This window comes from Equus quagga, chromosome 9 (genome assembly GCF_021613505.1).
Source record: "Equus quagga isolate Etosha38 chromosome 9, UCLA_HA_Equagga_1.0, whole genome shotgun sequence".
Lineage (NCBI taxonomy): Eukaryota > Metazoa > Chordata > Mammalia > Perissodactyla > Equidae > Equus > Equus quagga.
In genome coordinates, this window is record NC_060275.1 from 66,421,090 (window position 1) to 66,440,422 (window position 19,333).

At 54.0% G+C, this 19,333-nt stretch overlaps 1 pseudogene; it reads right to left on the reverse strand.

Annotated features, from left to right (window-relative positions):
• Positions 1–8,968: 8,968 nt before the first annotated feature.
• Positions 8,969–19,110, reverse strand: LOC124244590 (procollagen galactosyltransferase 1-like; annotated as a pseudogene).
• Between the last annotated feature and the right edge of the window lie 223 nt (positions 19,111–19,333).

Consider the following 19,333-nt stretch of genomic DNA (forward strand, 5'->3'; position numbering starts at 1 on the left):
TGTGATATCTATAGTCAGGTCTCACTTAAGATCAAAAAAATTTTTAAAGAGTGAGTCAGTGCCAGAATTGCTCAGCCTTGGCATTGTTGGCATTTTGGGCTGAATAACCTTCCATTGGGGCCGTCTCTGCACTGCAGGCTGTTGAGCAGCGTCCCTGACCTCCATCCACCTGATGCCAGGAGCACCTACACTGTGACAAACGAAGGTGTCTCCAGACATCGCCAGAATCATCCCCAGATGAGCACCGCTACTCTGTTCTACAAAAGAGTCAAGATGATATGTGGAGGCTTTCCTTTTCCATAGTATATATTTAATTTGAAAGCGATTCATTGTCACAATCAAAAGAGAAGAATTTTAAAAAATGGTTGCCCTTGAGCATGTACTATGTGCCAAGCAGTTTACTCATATTAGAAGTGTTGATGTTTACTGAGCAGTAGCTCAGTAGCAAATTCTTTTTTCTAATTATTTTATTGATTTTTTTTAATTAATAGACTATTTTTTAGAGAAGTTTTAGGGTTACAGAAAAATTGAGCAGAAAGTTCAGAGGGCTCCCATGGACTCATCTTTCCCGCTCACCCTCCAGTTTCCCCTATTATTGACATCTTTCATTAGTGTGATATAGTTGTTACAATTGCTGAGTGAATCTTGATACATTATTATTAACCAACCTCCACAGTTTACATTAGGGTTCACCCTTCATGTTACACATTCTACGGGTTTTCCCAAATGCACGATGTCGTGTCTCCACCATCACAGTATCATGCTGAATAGTTTTACTGCCCTAAAAATCCCTCGTGCTCCATTTATGTTGGTCTTGCCTTCAGCCTCTTCATCAGTTCTGTCCATTTTATCTGTTTGTTTATTCTTTTTGATTTTCTATCAATAACAGAAGCATCTGGTCTCAATTCTTTTTCTTATCTTGTTACATTGGCCAGCACCTCTGCACCAGCGCTGAGTACTAGCTGTGACCATGGCACCTGTGCCTCCTCCTGGAATAGGTTATTTCTTCTCTTTCACCATTCAACACAATGTAGACGGTTCCTCTCTAATCACGATGTTTGATCAGACTAATTGCTTCCTATTCCTCATTTACCAAGAACTTTTAAAAAAATCAGAAGTGTTTGCTAAACATTAGTTATCTGATGCTTTTCCAGCACAGTGAGCCGATCATTTGCTAATTGTTTCCTTTCGTCTCTTTGCTGAGTGGAGGCGGCTTTCTGATGCTGAGCTTTCCCCGCCTCCTCGGAACAAACCCCTGAGTGCCCCCGGTATGCTGGCCTTTAAAGCACAGCTGAACTCAATTTGCTGACGTTTTATTTAGCATTTTTGCAGGCACACAGGCTCCTGACCCCTTCCTGGCATCTCCTCACCCTGCAGCTGAGCTGAGTCCCGCAGGGCACAGGGGAGGGTCTGCCCAGAACATCCGCGCCAGCTCCACCAGGTGACTTCCACTCAGCAGCTGCCCAGCCCCCTCCCAGAACTGTTCCCCTCCAGGCGACCCTGCTGCCCACCCTGGCGCCCTGGGCCGCGTCCTCCCCTCCTGCTCCTGCTCATCCTCCACACCCCATCCCCCAGTCTGCTAACTTGTTCTCTTAAACGGGGCAAAGGGCCAGCCTCACAGCTCCCCACCCCTCTCCACACCCCAGGGCCACAGGCTTGTCTCCGTCTCCCCTGCTGATCTTGGCATCCGCAGCTGAGGCCAAGACAGAGGCCCCACATTTTTGTTTGTTCTGGTGTGGGGCGAGAGCTGTCAAAAAGTCAGACTGAGCAGAAGACAAAACCTAGCAGGAAGCAGGTAAATTTCCACTGATGCAGCCCCACCTCTCTCCTCCCAAAGTCCGTGAAATGTGTCAACTTCAGGCTCAGCTGGTTTCAGGTACACCTGGGGCACAGCAGTGCAAAGAGGAAGAAGCCACCCTATAGCCTGTCCTTCTTGGGGCCAGGTCTCAGACTGAGGCTGGAAGCTAGGATCTCCCTAAATCAGCAGCTCCTCAGAAGGCAGCTCACCTCACACCACACTATCCATCAGTAGAGATCCCAGTGAAATTGCTGTGCAACCTGCAGCCAGTCGCTGCCCCTCTCTGGGTCATCCACATTGTTGCTTTCTCTAAATCCTGACCTGGCAATGGATCACTCAAAGAGCAGGTCAGATTCACAGTGGCCCCAGCAATGCAGAGTCCCCACATCACGAAAAAAGAAAAGAGATCCAGAAAGGGAAAGATTTTCTCTTCTTTTCCTTTTTTAACAACTGAATACCAGATCACATTATTTACATTGCTCTGAAATTTACTTTTTTACTTCAAGAGTGAGTCATAGAAACATTTCCTGGGCTGTAATTATAGATCTTATTCATCTTTTGATTTTTTTTAATTCGGCTTCCCTTGTTACATTTTATCACACAATATTAAGTTCAAAGAGCCAGATTGTTCTGGAAGGCTTGTTATGAAAATTTGCAACCCCCCACAGCTCCAAGTTTGACGAAATCAAGAAAAACATCAACACAATAGGAGGAGAAACATGAACCTTCCTCTCACGCACTCCAAACCCCCAGTGGTCCCAGATCCTGTTCACCCAGACTCTGAATCAGCCCCCCAGTCTCCCCTCCCAGTGCTCTGGCCTCTACCTGGTACCTCCCTACTCCCGAAAGATCTAACAGCCAGCCTCCTTGCCCAGCTCACACACCCTCCATGGCTCCCTATTGCCCCCAGAACAAAATCCATCTGGTGACATGAAGCCAACTCTGATTCTGCTGCCACCCCCCTGCCCTCCCCATGCCCACCCGCGGTGAGAAGCGAGGACTCAGGCTCAGAGCCAGGTGGACCAGGGTTCAAATCCTGACTTTGCTCTTTGGCAGCTGAGCCCAGGAAGCTCAGTCACTTGGAGCTTCAGTCTTCCCGTCCATAACAATGGGCATGTGTTCCAAGGGCCCGGATGGCTCTGGTGCTGTAAAGGCACTGCCCCTGACGAGAGGCATCAGCGGGCGATCCCGGGCTCCTAGGGGCCCCACGCCCCAGGCTTGCTGGTGGAGGCCCTCATTTGACGTTGGGAAAAGAGGTGCCAGCTTGGCCGCTATCGGGGCAAAGTGAACACACACCCAAGATGTGCGACGGCTGCAGGGAGCACACACAGTGCAATCTATTGGGGAGAAGGGTCAACCTCAGACAGCAAATAATGGCCTTGTGTCCCCAAGGGGCCTGATCACACGTGAACGCCTGGTCCCGCCTGGGCCGCCGCCAACCGCTCGAAGGTGCAGGGTGTTTGCTGAATTCAATCCTTGCTCAAACATTGTTTTCAAGACAAGACGCCCGCAGAGGCCCCATGCCCTTTAGCCAGGGTCAGAGCCCACGGCGGGGGTGCCGCGCGGCTGGACTCCGAATCTCCGCCTCCGCCAGAGCCGGAAGACCGCAGAGCCGCGGCGCTGCCCGGCGGACCCGGCTGGAAACCTCGCGCCGCGAGAGAGGCCGACACGGGGGCCGCGCGGTGCGCGATCCCGCCTGTATGAAGCGCCCAGAACCGGCACGTCCACAGAGGCGGAAAGCAGATTAGTGTCGCCAGGGGACGATGGGAGGAGGCTCGGGCGGACTGCTCACGGGGACGGGGTCTCCTTTTGGGGTGATGGAATGTTCTGGCGCTAGACAGAGGCGAGGGTTGCCCCTCTGTCACGTCACAATATATTGTCAATCTATTAGGTGTCACTGAATTGAACAGTTTAAGTAATTTGATGTCATCTGAATTTCACCTCAATAAACAATTAATTAATTAATTAATTAATTTAAAAAAGAATCGAAGCCACTATGGAAAACAGTATGAGAGTTCCTCAAGAATCTTAAACATAGAATGACCTTATGATCCAGCAATATATTTCTGGGTATAGACCCTAAAGAAATGAAAGCACGTATGGAACAGATTTTTGCACACCCCTGTTCAAAGTGGCATCATACAGAAGAGCCAAAAGGTGGAAGGAGCCCAGGCGTCCACGGAAGGATGCTGGATAAACACAATGTGGTGCAGACACCCAACGGGATACTATTCAGTCTTAAGAAGGAAGGACATTCTGACATGAGCTATGGTGGGAGGAACCGTGAGGACATTATGCTCAGGGACGTAAGCCAGACACAAAAGGACAAACACTGTGTGGTTCCACATATATGAGGCCCCTAGGGGAGTCACTCGCAGAGACAGAAGGCAGGACTGAGGGCGCCAGGGGTGGGAGGAGGGGGAGTGAGTGTTTAGTGGGACAGAGGCTCAGTTTAGGACGATGAGCAAGTTCTGGAGACGGATGGTGGGGACGGCTGCGCAACCACGTGAATGGCCCTAATGCCCCAGGATCGCACACTTTAATACGGCTAATTTATGTTGTCTGAATTCACCTCAATTACAAAAAACCAGACCAGGTGGCTGCTCAGATTTGGCCCGTGGGCCGCAGTTTGACACCTCTGACCTCATCCACTCTCTTCGGCCTCCCCTCCTGCGTCTCCTTACTTCCCTCAGCCTCAGGCTGAACTCCAGCACCATCCTCAAGCTCGCCCCACCCTCCGCTCTCACCCTCAGCCCCCAGTCGACCCTAATCCCCCCCATGTCCCCTTGCCTCCTCATCATGCCACCTGCCAATGTGGCTGGATCACCCGGGGACATCACCAAGTGCACGGTAGTTTCCTGGAGGGTGAAACATAATTACGTGATTGGCGATCTACGTGAGATTACATTTCATTACATGACTTCTTATATTGCATTATAATTACTCTGCTCCTAATCCTGCAGTTACATATGGTGGTTTCCGTGATTACGCATCCTACAATTACACGCTCGTTCTGAGCATTACCGTAATGTGCAGTAATAAACGAGGGGCAAGTGGTGGGTTGACATCAGCGCCCTCCCCAAGCCAACCCCTTTCCTGGTAGAGGCTGGAAAGCTGCAGTCGCACCCTCAGACTTCCCCAAGGCTGGGCGCTCGCGGTCCCCCAGCCAGAGGCGCCTGCGGGAGGTCGGGAGGCGGAGGGACCGGAGCTGTCTCGGGTTTTGCTTCCCCTTCGCTCTGCCAGCAGCCAGGCGTGGGGACACCTGGCGTTTTAGAATTCACGTCCCCGTGCCCAGCGGCCAGCTTGGTGGGCAATGAGAAGCAGTCATGGAGGCGGAGGCAGCGTCCTGTCCCTGGACCGCGGATCCAGGGTGTGGGCCCAAAGTGAGAAGCTTCGAGGACTCCTGACTCCCCGCCTTCCCCGACTAGCCAGGTGGGAGCCTCAGTTCCCTGGTGAGGTAGTTCGGTCCGGCTCCTCTGCACCGGGAGTTGGCAAACTACAGCCCTGGGCCAAATCTGGCCCACTGCCTGTTTCTGTAAATAAAGTCTCATTGGCACACAGCCAGGCTCATTCTCCCATTCGACTCAGTCTGCGGCTGCTTTCACACTGCGACAGCAGAGCTGGGTCGTTGTGAATTTCCTGTATGGAACCCCTTTCTGTCAAAGGACTTCGGGTGGCTTCTGTTTCCAGCCTTGATCCTGACTGATACGCTACGTCATGATACATAATAAATTATGATACCTCCATAGAGCCAGACACAATTGCAGCCGGGCTAAAGGACGAACGTTGTGGACTGAATAATGTCCCCACCGAAGGTACCCACCTACTATTGCCCAGAACCTGTGAGTATTACTTCAAATGGCAAAAGGAACATTCCAGGTGGAATAAGGATCTTGAGATGATGGGAGATTACTCTGGATTATTCTAGTGGGTTCTTACTGTGATCAGTCACAAGGGTCCTTGTAGGAGGGGTGAAAAGGTCAGATGAAGCAGTAGATGAGACGATGGAAGCAAGAGTTGGGGTGTCGCAGGAAGGGCCCGTGAGCCCAGGAGCGCCAGCAGCCTCCAGAAGCTGGGAAAGGCAGGGACACGGAGTCCCCCTCGATCCTGCAGAAGGACCCGGCCCGCACGCCAGGACCGTAGTCCAGCGGGACTGATTTCAGACTCCGGCCTCCAGAAACACACGGGAGTAAACTTGCGTCGTTCTAAACTTCCAAGTGTGTGGAAACTTGTTCCTGCAGCCATAGACGATGAACCGATGGACCCGCTGAAGGGTTTTCCCATCAACACGAATCACTTTCCAATGACAAACAACAGATTAACCACATGAAGGCAAGAAACACACGCACTGTGTGTGTGTGTGTGTGTGTGTGTGTGTGTGTGTGTGTGTGGAATGTTCTAGAGGGAAGAACTCGGCTCTCCGCGGTTCGGAGAGCGAAGGAAAGACGGTTGTTAGGTGACCGGCGGGACAGGCGGAGCGGCACTCAGGTCCCGGGCCCCCAGCTCCTGACTCCCAGGCCGTTCGCAGCAGAGGTCCCTTCACTTCCTTCCACGAGGACGGCCCTCTGGGGACCGCTGTCCCGGGCGCCGCGCGGAGCTGGGGCGGGGTCCCCGACGTCGTCTTCCGGGGCGCGGGCCGGTCTGCCACCGCCCGGGCCGAGCGCCCCCCGGCTTCTGCGCCCGCGACGCCGGCGGCACCCGCCCGTCCGCACAGCCAGGAGCGCGGACACCGCCGCACGGCCCGAGGGACGGAGCCGCGCGCTGAGCTCGGCGGGGCCGACGTCGGGTGCGGACCAGCGCGCGGCGCCCGCGAGCCTCCGGGGCCCGGCCGGGACCGGCGAGAACGCCGCCGGGGCCTCCGCGGACGCGCGGGCGCCGCCCCCCCAGCGTCCCGGCCGCGGCCGGAGCCCCCACGGCCCGCCCGAGCGCGAGCCGCCCAGAGCCCCGCGCGTCCGCCGCGCGTTAAGTTTAGAAGAAAATTGCAGCAGGAGCGGGTGCGACCTGACCCCAGGCCACGCATGGAAAATGCGCTGGGGGAGCCGTTTCCAGCGGCTCATGTGACACGATCCTCCTTTTGAACATGTGTGTATGTTTGCACCATGCAAACGGTAAGACCGGAAGGTTTGTCACCAAAACGGTAGTTGCTGTCCCTGAGGACGCGACCCCACTCCGCTCTCCGTTTGCTGGGCTGGGTGCTCTGTTCGCCCACGAGCACCGCGCACGGGCGGCGGGATGGTGGAAATGTGCGCGCACCGCCGGCCGGAGGACCGCGACAAGCCTCGAGTGTCCGCCAGAGATCCGACCGCGCCCGGGCGCGGACAGACGGACTCCTCACCCCGCCCCTGCGGGGATAGACGCCCCCAACCCCGGCCCGGGGCGCGGACAAACGCCCTCCCCTCCCACCCACCCGCCCCCAGCCCGGCCCGGGTGCGACCCGCCGAGGCGCCCACTCCGCTCAGTCCCCTGGTCCCCGCGCCAGCTGCTCACGGGCGCCCCCCGCAGGGCTCCTTCGCTCCAGGTCTCGGGTCCCCACCCCGCCCGGGGCTTCCTGGGTCGCCTCCTGGAGGACTCCCGCGCCCTCGAATCCTCATCTTGGGGTGTTTTCTGGAGACTCCAAACCCTGGCAGCCCCTCCTCGTTGTCCTCTCAGTCAGTCCTGCAGGGACCCCGCAGCCGGAGGGAGGGGGCCGTCTGACGGGGCGGCCGGGAACGCGGGGCTCCCACTAGCGGCTTCACCCCACTGGCGGCTTCTCTCCAGCCCCGTTCCCGCCCGCCTCGGCCGGCAGCAGGGGTGGGAGTGGGAGGCACGTGGGGGCGCGCAGACCACTGGACCGAGAAGACAACCCAGACTGACGTCAAAATTAACCAGGAACATTTAATAAAAAAATAGGCGAGTCATCTAGGACCCGGCCCGGCGAGCAGTGACCCTTAAAAGAGCGAAGCTCGGCCGGCCGGCTCTGACATTCATCCTGCTGAAGGCACAGCAAGTCCTGCGGCCTGTGCTGGGGACACTGCCGAGGCCATGGGCAGCCCGGACACGTGAGGCCGCCACAGGCTCGGACAAAGGAGCCCCTGAGCAGCCCCAGAGCACAGCTGAGACGCAGGCCGGGAGGTCAAGCCCACGGTCGGAGTGCGGACGGGAGCCCCTGCCGCCATCTTCATCCCTCGCCCCCTCCTGGGGGGCTGGGTCCAGGGGGCTCGCATGAGGCCGTGTGGTCGCTGGGACCCACCACTGCCCCTGGCGAGGGAAGTCACCCCCCTCCTGGGTGGTGGCAAGATGTTGTCTGCACACAGCTCAGGTGACTGGGGAACGAGGGAGAACGGAACTCAGTCAGCTTTTCTCCAACCCCACTGGGGGTCCATGAGGTCTGGTACACAGTAGGCCTTCAATCAATGCCTGCTGCATGAAGAAATGAAAGGACTCGTCATACTCATCTCTGCGGCCCAGCACGTGGGTGAGGAACGCTGAGTGAGCACTGGCAGAGTGTTTTGTGTCACTAACGGTGCACACTCAGTGTTCTTCAGACATGTGGGGCAGAAACCAATCAGACTAAGAAGCACCTTGTTTCCTTCCATCCCCAACTCTGAGCTCAGCGCCCAGCACACAGCAGGCACTCAATAAGTGCACTGAGTCAATGAGAACTTGTCTTTGCGTCACAGGCACCAGGCACATAGCAGGTGCTCAACGGGCTTGAATAAATGTTAAAATGTCTTGTTTATCTCAATTTTCCCTGAGCCTGGAATGGTGCTCCATAGACAGTAGGCACTCAATAAATACCTGAATTAATTAAAAAAACGAATGCATACACTAGTGCCTGACTCTTGGGGGAAGCAATAAATGCCTGATGACTGAATCAATCAGTGACTGAGGGGATAAGAACGCGTCATTTGCTGCCATAGCACAGGAAACCGGTACACAGTAAATGCTTGAAAAGTTTCGAGCGCACGAAGAGCTGAACGATGGATTGCTCCCACCCAATGCCCCAGTGCCGAGCCCTGTTCCTGGCATACAGTAGGCACTCCATTAATGCTGCCTGCGTGCATGTGATTGCTGAGCGAAAACGGGCAGGCTGCTGCCCTGCCTGGAGAGCCCTTGTGGCCTGCCAGGGCTCCACAGGGGCCCCGCTGTCCCTGGTGAGCAGGCGGAGGCTGGGCCTGGGGCGGCCGCCCCTCAAACCTCATTGCGGGCCACGCTGTCCAGCGGCGACTGCAGCACATCTGTGTTCTTGGCCTTGCGGCTCAGGGCCTGCTGCTCCCGCATCTTCTGGGATTTGGCACGGTCCCAGTCGGTGTTGACGTGCTCATTGTCCCACACGACCGAGGTCTCTGTGTCACTCACGTACCCATTGTCCCCCGTGTAGTGTGTGGGGTAGACAAGCAGGGGCTCCACGGAGAAGGCGCGCAGGTTACGGGGGGAGAAGTGGCTCTTGTACTCGGACCTGGGGGGAGGGGACTGTGAGGGGTGGCAGTCCCTCCCCCTGGGGAAGGGACAGATGGAAGGACAAGCAGCCAGAGGAAAAGACCCCTCCCTGGGGTCTGGGAGCCCCGCCCCACCCAGGACAGCCACTCAGCAAGACCCCAGCCCGCCTGCCCGTGGCCCTCACACTGGGTGCTTGTCGAACATGACGGGCAGGAACTCGTCGACAGGCAGCATCTTGGCGAGCGGCCAGGCGGCCAGCAGCTTGCGGGAGCCTTGCTGGGAGAGCACCTAAGCCAGCGTCCAGTAGGAGTAGTCGGCCTCCACCAGGTTCCTCACTCAGGGCACAGCCTTCTCGGGGCACTCCACTTGCATCTGCTTCTGGCCCACATAGCTGGGGTGCAGAATGGGGGCACTGTCACCCTCCTGCTCGCCAGAGAACACTAATCCAGAAAGCCAGGGATCCAGGGAGCTGCTGGTCCTGGGGTGGGAGTGGGTGGGGCGGGTTTGGAGAGCAATGAGTAGGCTGGTGTGGCTGGACCGGGAGGATGACAGGGTCTGGGGCCTGCAGGGAAGAGAGTAGTTTTTTACCATGGGCACTAGGGAGCCATGGGAGGATTTGGAGCTGGGGAGGGTGGGATGTCTATGACATTTTCTGAATGTACTTAACGCCATTGAACTGTGCAGTTAAAAATGGCTAAAATGGTGAATCTTATGTATGTTTTACCCCAATTTAAGAAAAAAGAATGCAGAGCCTTCAAATCTCAGATTCATGGCATTTGGGGATTTTAGGGGCAGAAGTCTTACACTGTGTCCCTCTGACCATCCTTTGGGCTCTGACCGCGGTAGGCAGCACCAATGTCTGTGGCACCCTCTCTGGGTGAGGAGACAAATGACCCCAAAACAGAGCAGCTTCTGAAACAACACACATTTATCCCCTCGTTTCTGGGGGTTAGGAACCTGGGAGTGGCTTGGCTGGGTACTTGCGGCTTAAGGTCTCTCATGAGGCTGCAGTCAAGGTGTTGGCTGGGTCAGTGGTCAGCTCAAGGCTCGACTGGGGCCAAAAGATCCTCTTCCATGCTCCCTCATGCCTCAGGGCTGTCTCATGACATGGCAGCTGGCTTCCACCAGCATGAGTGATCCAAGATAGAACACCCAAGACAGAAGCCACAGTCTTTTTTTTTTTTTTTTTGGCGTAAACACATGGACGTATTTTTCTTATGTAACAAGAAGTCCAGAACTAGGTAGCTACTGGTGTCTCTTCACCTGCTCCACAATGCTGCAGACTTTTTTCTTTTTGGCTCCACCATCTTTCTTGTGTTCTCTTTATTCCCCTGCTAGTTGCCTTTTAATTGCAAAATGGCTGCCACACCTCCAGGCATCACATCCACATTCAAGGCAAAAAGAATGGGGAAGGAGGAAGCCAGCTGTATCTCCCCTTTATCAGGATAGAAGCAGCTTTCCTAGAAATCCCCACAGCATTCTTCCAGACATGGCCACCTCTACTTGCAAAGGAAGCTAAGTTGGGGAATAGAAAATCATGGTCTTTTAAATCTAATCTTGGAAGTGCCATCTCATCGCCTCTGTTGTGTGATATTCATTAAAAGTGAGCCAATAAGTCCAGGACGCATGCGGGGGAGGGATTACACAAAGGCATGAATGTGAAGAGATGGGGATCACTGGGACCCATCTTACAGGCTTCTTCTCACAGGCCACAAACCCAGGCAAAGAAAACCTGCCCAAATCCAGCTGGGCGTCTGTTCTAGAGAGCCAGGCGCTTTCTCCCTTTTTCGGTCACAGGCGGTTGCACTTGACCTGCAGCGTTAGACACTGCGGCGGGAAGCGGGGAAACCAACCCTGTGCGTGAGTTAAACGGGTCTGTGGGACTTCCTGAGCAGAAGCTGCGTCCTCACAAGCAGCAGCGACACAGGAAGGCACAGACTCGGGAGGGGACGCAGGTATCGTTCACCGCAGCAGGAGCGAGCCAAACACTGGTCCCTTGGGGGGGCCTCCCGGCGGAGTTAACCAGTTCCTGCAAACGAGGCGGGGCTGTTCCTCAGGCGAAACATTAATAATTCGAGCGAGGAGAACCCCAATATTTGTTTCCACTCTTGACGGGCTGCGCTTGCCGACAGTGTTCTAATGGCCTCAGCAGAAGCGTTTTGTTGACGTGAGATGGAGACCCAATTTTTACAAGATGCGGGCGGGGATTAAGTGGGTGAGGGAGCGTTACCTAGTAGGAGGGGCCCACACAAGGAAATGGACTAGAGTAGCTTCCTGAGAGGCTGCAACTTTGTTTCACAAACCGAGTGGCTGAAGACAACAGATCTATTTATTTTGATTCCCTCAGGTGGAAATCAAGGTCCTGGCGGGTTGGACCCCCTGGAGGCTCTGAGGGAGAACCTGTGCGTGCCTCTCCTGGCTCCCCGCGGCTGCCGGCAGTCCTGGAGGTGGCTTGTTTACAGCAGCCTCACTCCGGTCTCTGCCTGCGTCCTCACACGACCTTCTCCCTCTGTGTGTCTGTGTCCAGATTTCCCTCTTCTCGTAAGGACACCTGTCACTGTGTGAGGACCCCCCTCAATCGAGTACAACCTTACCATAACTTGATGACATCCGCAAAGAGCCTATTTCCATATAAGGTCACATCCAGAGGTTAGGACTTGAACAGATCGTTTGGGGGGACACAATGCAACCCTCACCCTTCTGCACTGTTCAAAGGAGGAGCTATTACAGGGACCACCTGGGGCGCAGCCCTTACGTTCAGTGCACTCCCCTTCAGTGGCCCCGGTTCTTGGGTTCGGTTCCCAGGTGCAGACCTACATTGCTCATCAAGCCACGCTGTGGCAGCATCCCACATATAAAGTAGAGGAAGATGAGCACAGATGTTAGCTCAGGGCAAAACTTCCTCAGCAAAACAACAACAACAACAACAACAACAACAACTTCCTCAGCAAAACAACAACAACAACAACAAAAAACAAACACATTTAAATTAAAAGATTTTTTTAAAGGAGGAGTAGCTATTACATTGTGTCAGCAGGATCAGGTGGGGAATGAAGATGCAGCAATCAGCTGTTACCCAGAACAGTAGCTGTGGTCTGTGAAAAACGCACAAGAGAGTTTCTTCTTGTTTAAGTGGCAGAAAAAAAACACAGGAAGTCTCTAGTGCAGGACGAAGATAGGGAAGGGCACAGTGAGGGAACTTTCAGCCATTTAATAGGCGGGGTCAACATACAATAATAGCCAACGTGAGTAGTAGAAGGAAGAGAAGGTAAAAGAGGAGTCTTGAGTCAGACAATTAATCTTGTCTGTCTTCTTGGCATAAGCTGTCTGCATCTCCAGTCATCAGCTTGACTGCGTGGTCTCCCGCGTGGGTGGGGGACAAGGGAGGCTGTCTACCTGCTCCTGTCTGTTCCTAGAGTATTCAGTGGAAATTAACAGAAGAAATCTTAACTAAGTTGGGTCAGGAAGGCCTGCAGGGGGGCTCTCACCCCATCACACACTGTCAATTACACCAAACAGGAAGAAACAGATGCCTGCATCTCAGACAGGAGGTAGAACTACTTTACTACTGAAGGAAGACTTGTCTCTGTACCTGGCAACAGCCCAGCCAATGAGAAATGCCACAGCCCAGCCAATGAGAAACACCACAGCCCAGCCAATGAGAAACCCTGCAACTCAGCCAATGAGAAACACCACAGCCCAGCCAGTGAGAAACCCCGCAGCTCAGCCAATGAGAAACCCCACAGCTCAGCCAATGAGAAACGCCACAGCCCAGCCATTGAGAAACCCTGCAGCTCAGCCAATGAGAAACACCACAGCCCAGCCAATGAGAAACGCCACAGCCCAGCCATTGAGAAACCCTGCAGCTCAGCCAATGAGAAACACCACAGCCCAGCCAATGAGAAACGCCACAGCCCAGCCAATGAGAAATGCCACAGCCCAGCCAGTGAGAAACGCTATAGCTCAGCCAATGAGAAACGCCGCAGCCCAGCCAATGAGAAGCTGTTTCTGCCCTGAATTGCCACTTTCCCCCAGTGGACTTTCCTTTAGAACAGCTCCTCCCCTCCCCGTTTTCTCTACAAAAGCAGCTCCCCTGCTTTGTTTTCTGGATTTGCCTGTGGTTTGCCACAGCATGCATGTCTGGAATTGCAATTCTTTTGGCATTTTGAGATGAAAATAACAGGTGAATTTCCTTTTTAAATTGACAATTCCAAGAATGTTCAGTTTAAGCTCTCCTGATGGAATGCACATCCAATGATCAAGATAAGAGGACGTGAGGCCGGCCGGTTGTGCAGCAGTTAAGTTGCACATTCCGCTTCTCAGCGGCCCAGGGTTTGCCAGGTCGGATCCCGGGTGCAGACATGGCACCCCTTGGCAAAAGCCATGCTGTGGTAGGTGTCCCACGTATAAAATAGAAGAAGATAGGCATGAATGGTAGCTCAGGGCCAATCTTCCTCAGCAAAAAGAGGAGGATTGGCAGTAGCTGGCTCAGGGCTAATCTTCCTCAAAAAAAAAAAAAAAGATAAGAGAATGTATGCATTTTTACTTGGGAAACACAGATCCTACCGTCAGCACCCTAGAGTCTTACTTCTGTCTTCTTATCCACAGAAGCTGAGGAAGCTCTTTCCATCAAGACTTAAAGGCAAGTTCCTTCTGAAATCTTTTTCAAGGATACTGTCTTTTGAGATTTCAGACAACGCAAGGACCGCTTACGGGGACGATGCGGAAGAGCAGCGTGCACAAGTCAGTGATTAAGTGCAGGCATCATGCGAGTCTTTTGCAATATTTCGTCACATTAGCCTTACTAGGGTAGACTGTAGGACTGGAAATGGAACCATCAAGTGCATGAGCAGCCTATTAACTTATAATACGATAACTTGCAGATCCAAAAGAGGTTTCATCTTATTGGCAACAGTTTAAACTTTGGGGGAGGGAGAGTTTCTAAGATCTTTGCTAAGTTTCATTTTAGAATTCCATCAGTTGTTGAAGTGACAATATTATAGATCTATTGGGCTAAGAGATTAATTATGAAATGAATTCTACTGGATTTTACTTTTTTATGTGGTTCCTAGGAAATTTTAAATCTCGTCTGCTGCTCGCGTTATATTTCCATTGGACAGCGCAGTTCTGGAGGGCTTCCCGAGTCTGGATAATTCTTTAACAGAAGGAGGCAACTGCGGCTGTCCTTCTTTCGGGAGGGAAGGAGATGGCTGGTTTAGAGTGTTGCCGTGATGGAGATGACACGTGAAGGGGAAGCGGGAACACGTCCTGGAGCTGAGATGCTCAGTGTCTTCTGTCAGAAGACACAGTCTGCAAGCAGGGGCTCCAGCTCGGTGAGCGGAGACCCCAGAACTCAATCGCCGAAGCTCCCACAAGCGCAGCCAAGGCGGCAGGTCCTCCTTACTGAAGCCGATGAAAGACTAAAATGCACCACGGTGCTGAAGTAAACGCTGGTGCTGGCCGACCCCGTGTGGGGAAGTCAACAGCCCTGTGCCCCTGCAGCCCTGTCACTCAGCAAAAAGGGAAAGAATTCGTGAATCTAGAATCCAGAAAACAAATGCCTTCATAGCTGCTCTTTGTAGGAGCCTTTGTGCTTCAGGATGACCGTGCTTCTTTTAATCTGAGAAGTACACAATCACTGAAAGATATTTATATCAGCATATTTTACTTAAACACAACCTACCTAGGAATATGGGCTCTCTTTGATGTGTCAGAGCTTGTTTATTTGTTTGATCCTAAATTTGGTAAATTGAAAAAGCTCTTGTAACAGTTTGCAATTAATGAAAATTTGGAGAATTCCAGACAAACCTGATCTTTCCTATTGTCCTTGATTCTGTAGGTGAAGGAACAAATATCTGTGCTATTTAAAGGCAATTCCAGGACACCCAGCAGGAGAGAGGCACCAAGGCCCCTCAGGGTTGTGTCATTCTGAATTTGGAGCCTGAACTTGGGAAAGATAGAGTCACAACAGGCTGTCAGAGAGAGATTCAAGTCATAAAGACAGGCAAGGTTTACACAGCAGTGAACAACAATGGTTATGGGGAACTCAGTATTTTTCAAAAGTAAGGGCTCTTTTCAAAAAAGAGTTCTTTCCTTTTTAGATTCAACATATAAGTGAGGTCATACAGCATTGGTCTTTCTCTGTGTGACTTATTTCACTAGCATGATCCCCTCAAGGTCCATCCATATTGTCACAAACGGCAGAATCTCCTTTTTTATGGCTGAGTACTATTCCATTGTGTGGACGGACCACATTTTCTTTATCCATTCATCCACTGATGGACACCAAGGTCGTGTCAATGTCTTGGCTATCTTTGTTGTTGTTGTCATTACCTTGGTCCCGTCAGCTGGAGCAGACACAGCGAGAACACACACAGAGACAATGATTTTTCCTTTAAATCATCTTTAAAGTTTCCCAAGTGAGGAGAAAAGGAAGAGAAAGGGACAGAGAAAAGAAGTGAGGGGAGCGGGCTTCAGACGCGGCGTTTCCACGTTGAAGGGCCGCTGTGCCCCTACCAGGACAGGTGTGGGAAACCCCTCTGCTCCCTGTACACACACACAAAACGGACGGAGTCACTAACCAGTTTCCACATTGACTTGGGGCCTTCAGATGCAAAGCCCACACGGATCACAGACACCCTGAAGCCTGAGACAAAGTAACGCGGTCTCCCATGTTAGACCAAAAGGGCTCTCCATTTAGACGGACACAACAGATGACGTCCTTGTGACACTCTTCCTCTTTCTGCTCTAAGACCACTGGCCAATGAGAGGCCCCACAGTGGCCACTGCAATATTCCAACTGCATTCCAGATTGTCACGGTGGGACGGTGCCCACAGAGGATGTGTGCAGGTAACTGGATGGAAGCGTGAAGGACGCAGGGGCCACCCGGCCGGGCACCGACTCGGAGGGAGAAGCCCCCTGAGAACACTGCGACGGTGCCTGTGCGGTGTCCAGCGGGTCCCCAGGACTTTGCCAACGGCCAGTGGATCCCCATCAGAGGCTGGACACACCCCCTGGCTCCACGCAGGTGGAGCTCATGTAAGCAGTTTGCAGAGACACAAAGACAGGGTCGGAGGAGATGCCCTCAGAGGATTTTCCTTTCTCTCTTTTCCTTTTCGGATTTCAAATGGTGACAAGTTTGTCCAAAGGACGCTGCTCTGAGGAGACCCTCAGAACACCTCAGCCAGCAGCACTGACTCAAGGGTGACATTGTATCTTGGCCTGTCCCCTCCCTAGAGACGTTTCCTCCACGGACACACAACGCTCAAGGCACTTGTAACGAGGTGAATGGTGGGCCCCAAGACTGACGTCCACGTCCTGCCCGCCAGAACCTGCGACTGGGACCTTATTTGGAAATAGGGTCCTCGCAGATGTAATTAAGGGAAGGATCTCAAGACAAGATCATCCTGGACTTAGGGTGGGCCCTGAATCCAGTGACAAGTGTCCTGATAAGAGACAGAAGAGGAGAAGACACAAGGAGAGGAGAAGCCATGTGAAGATGGAGGCAGAGACTGGAGTGTTGTGGCCACAAGCTGAGGGATGCCTGGGCCCAGCAGCGGGGGAGGCAGGCAGGGTGTGCCTTGAGAGCCTGTGGAGGGTCACAGTTGGTGGCAGTGAGGGTCTTGTTGGAACATCGGCAGGACCTCCATTTCTGTTGACGTCTTCGAGCCAAACACCACCCAGAACACACCTTGGTCAGACAAAGCTGGGCGTATTGGCCTGTCGCAACGCGGCTCCTGGCTCTGTGGAGCACCTCCGGAGGAGGGCGTTAGGATGGGCTTGTTGTAAAACCGGGGCTGACGGTGGGTGACCTGAGGAGGGCGCAGGGAAGCGTGGTGTGCTCTGGGTTGGGCACAAAGAGCAAGTGGGGGCAATTCTCTCTGTATGTTAGCACCTTTTTCCCAGGAGGTGGGGGGAACCAAGTGGGGCCAAGGCCATGATCAGTGAGAATGAGCTGTCGCCCATGTCAGCCAAGAGACAGACACGGAGGGTTGGCCATTCTTGTGGCTTGGACAATGCCCTTGTTTTTGTCTGTGGTCAAACAAAACGCAGGTTTCTTGTTTTTGTCTCGCTCCATCCTGGCCAGAGTTGCCTTGTCAGATGTTGATGTCCCATGAAGTTACACCCAAAAGGAGAACTCCACGGCTTAGCCATGGACACCTGGCCAACTCCAAGCTGACTGCAGTCAGGGTCTGCTTGCTTCCTTCCCACTTTCCATTCACCACCCAGCCTTTGCACATGCTGTCCCCTCTGCCCAGAACGCCCTTCCCTCCCTTTCTTCATCCACCGCTGCTTAAATGCGACCTCCTCTGAGAAGGCCTCTCTTATCACCCACGCTGCAGGCTTCCAGAACCCACTCTCAACACGAGGCATATCTTCTGGCTACAGTTAGGATCATAGTTTTTGTAGGACTTCCTGACTGTGAGCTCCACGAGACCCAGACAGAGTCTGTCTTACTCGTCGCTGGTCCCATCACAGGCGCTCAGGGGGCCCTCGATGCTTGCTCGAGCGTGTGGGCAACTAAGAGCTGTAGAATGTCGGGGAGACAGAAGCCAAGAGTCCTCAGGACTGGGAGCCGGGCCCATGGCGGGGGCGGGAGGAGCCTGGGAGGCAGCAGAAGTCACCTTGCAGAAGACTTGGCTTCTGGAACGATTCACTTGACCTGCACGGCTCAGTTATGTCAATAGGAGCTAAGAGGCTCCCTGCCCCCAGGAAGGTGTGACAAGCCTGGGTCTGTTACATTTTATTTGTTGACACCTGGCTCCTGACCACTGAAGGTTAAGGAACTGTTGCCTTTGGCACCTCCACACCCCCGAACCCGACTGCTGAACCACAGTGTCTATGTGAGCCCCTTCTTCTTGGTGACAGCCACCTTTCCAGCACACAGGCTCCAACCTCCAGACATCACGGCCATGGCAGAGACAGAAAACAGACAGGTCACCGAACACAGGAAGCCAGCTGACAAAATGAAAATTTCACAGAGGCCCGCGGCTGGAGCACTAAGCCCTGGGGAGGTCAAGCAGGTCTTTCTCAGGGAGGCCTGTTCGGTCGACGGCCTGAAGGAGGTGAAGAAGCTGGCCGTGGGAACAGCTGCCCAGGGGCAGAGGGAGCATCAGGGGCGAGCTCCCTGAGGCAGGAGCCTGCCTGGCAGTTTGGAGACGGGAGCTGGTGTGGCTGGGGCTGAGGGAGAAGGGGAAGAGGAGGGAGATGAGGTGGGGAGCTGGGAGGGGTCTTGCAGGGCAGTGGGGACACTCGCGAGGCTTTAGAGCAGGGCAGGGACATGGTCTGACCGAGGGCCCAGCAGTGTCCCTGGGGGTGCCTTTCAGAGGATGGACTGTGTGGTCAGCTCGTCCTGCCTGAACTGCCCCCAAATCCATACCCCGCTTCTCTGCCCACAGCCAGCGTACCCGTGCTCTGACCCCTAGTACTGCCATTTCTCCCCACGAGGACACCGCCGCTTAGTAAATGCAGAAAATCTCAAGAGTGGTGCCTACGACAAATCGGCCCCCAAATCTAATTCTTGAGCTGAATAATAAAGCATATTGCAAGGTGCGTGTGTTGAGGAGAGCAATCTACAACGAGGGATCGGCGAGGCATTTGACCCACTCAAGGTTACATTTCGGCCAAACTCAACTGGTGGTCAGCCTGAGCCTCAGTTTCCCCACGTGGCCGGCGCGGAGTGCCTTGGTCTCTCTCCCCAGCTTCGCGGTGGGAGGCCGAGAACGGGGACGAGGAGAACGCCTCCCGAGCGCAGAGCGCCGGACAAGAGCTCCCGCGCTCCCTTCGCCGCGGCGCGGGCTGGGGCGCGCCCCGGCGGCCGTCTCCTCCGGGCCCACGGCGCCGGAGCGCGGGCGCAGTCGAGGCCGCGAGCTTGCATCCAGGCAGCCGCCATCTTGGTAAAGGCAAAGTTCTAGATTGCAGTTTCTCCTCACCCGGCCTGGTTCGCCAGTATCTCGAGTGGGCTCAGGGGAGGAGGCTTTATACAGTATCCCCTTGTTGAAGAGGAAAAAAAGCGACGGACAACCTCGACTAGCTTGGAAGCCAGGCTCGTGCCTCCTTTACCAAGATGGCGCTGACGCCTGACGTCATCGGCGCGCGCCGCCCGGAGCTCGGCG